At 40.3% G+C, this 1,822-nt stretch overlaps 1 protein-coding gene across 1 annotated transcript in view; it reads left to right on the top strand.

Annotated features, from left to right (window-relative positions):
* LOC119593073 overlaps positions 1-1,822 on the top strand; it is a 17,727-nt gene that overhangs the window by 5,371 nt on the left and 10,534 nt on the right. The window lies entirely within an intron of this gene.

The raw sequence follows: 1,822 nt of genomic DNA, 5'->3' as shown, positions 1-1,822 counted from the left end.
AACAGAGAAGCAAACATTACTTTGATAAAAACAACTGAAATGTTTTATTTTTCGTTTTTTGTTCCTTATTTAGATTTGTCATCTTGTAAACATTCCATATGCTTTCGATATAACTCCAGCCACCGTAGTGATAAATGAAGGGAAATGCATGCGCGAAAGGTAAATATCTGTTGCCCTGGAAGATAAATTTCGGCAGGATGAAGCGAAGGTCACAAGGATGGTTACCTACTTACCTGTGAGATCACGAGGCATTTTAGCTATGATAATGCCTTGGATTGTGCCCCCTTCATTAATCAAAATGCTCTTACATACTGCTAGTAAACAATATCGACGTACTGAGTTTGCGCTTACATGCTTGAGGAAGTGGCTAACCAGGGATGGAAAGGTACACAGGGATGGAAAGGTGATTCCCAAAGCCTCTGGCAAGGAGAGCATTATAAGCAGAAGGATCGCCGATACAGACAAGTGGAATACCATCGCAAGGAGAAATACAACGCGGAGAAAGTGAATGACGCAGGTTCTTCGGCAGATGGAGGATCGACCCAGTGACACCCCCCTTGCAGTTGTTAAGGGACGAATCGCCTCCGAGTCGACAACCATCACTGATTGCTGGAAGGCCTACAACTACCTCTCTAAAGAGGGGGAGACACACCTGGCTGTCAGTCACACCTGTCACTGTGTAGACCCTCAGATACTGGGCCGCTCGAACACCATCGAGCGGCAGGTAAGGAAGACACATGTTGACGAGTACCTGGCACGGTGTATGTGTATGTTCCTCGTGCACTTCCAGGACCTGAGTTTAGGGCTGCACTGCTTCTTGTGCACCGTAGTGTAGGGGTCAGGAGGTATCAACCTTCCATAAGGATCTCGTTATACATTTCGCTGCACAATACTCGTTTTTACTCATATTTTACCCAGGAATTTCCTTGGCAGAGTCAATACCCTCACCTACCATTGGGGATGAGTTTGTGGATTTATAGGAGGGGCTTTACATCATATTTCATTTGTATATGGTTAGAAGAGGACGAAATGAATCCATCGGTGCCGTTGTTTTCGTAATCCGGGGAACACAATAATTATGAATAATTACCGTAGTTTCCGTTACCCATATAGTCCAGTGGAAGACAGGCAATGCATGAATCTAAATATCGTAAAAGATGATTTGACTAAATCTGTTGAAATCTCAAGAAGGGATACACAGTAGAAACAACGTAAAAGTTTACAGTCGATCTATGCTTTTGTACTAGATTGTCACCCTCGTAGTCTTTAGTCCACACAGAAATGAATACATGCACTGAATATGTATTACATGTATTATTTATTTATTATTGCCCACCAACATAATTTACACAGTGCAATAAGCAAATGTTTAACAATGGCACATTACGATTTCATACTTCTTAATTTGCGAAAATTGTGGGTGATGCAGCATGATAATAACTCCAAAAAGAAATGCTTCACATAATAATTAATATCTTATTTATGCACCAGAATGACTTCATAACTAAAAAAAAAATCCAAGTTAGGGATCACTGTTAATGATGTTATTTGTGGTTTGCCTTCAAACTAGTCCTTTCACCAACGTTCATTTTTAACAAAACTAACCTATTACCAAATGATATCTATATTTATCAGATAAAATGGCCAAAGATAATCCAGCCATCTCAATGTGTTCTCAGTCTACTTGACGCGTTTTCTCTAACATGCATTTGATATTAGGCTGTTTCAGGAAAGTGATTACTACTAAACGTCTGTTATTACAGCAGTGGTGTTGAAGCACGTAATGCCAAACATGCATACATACGTGAAAAAATTAGCATGT

Source organism: Penaeus monodon, chromosome 31 (assembly GCF_015228065.2).
Source record: "Penaeus monodon isolate SGIC_2016 chromosome 31, NSTDA_Pmon_1, whole genome shotgun sequence".
Taxonomy (NCBI): domain Eukaryota; kingdom Metazoa; phylum Arthropoda; class Malacostraca; order Decapoda; family Penaeidae; genus Penaeus; species Penaeus monodon.
This window is presented reverse-complemented; position numbering and strand designations above follow the sequence as displayed.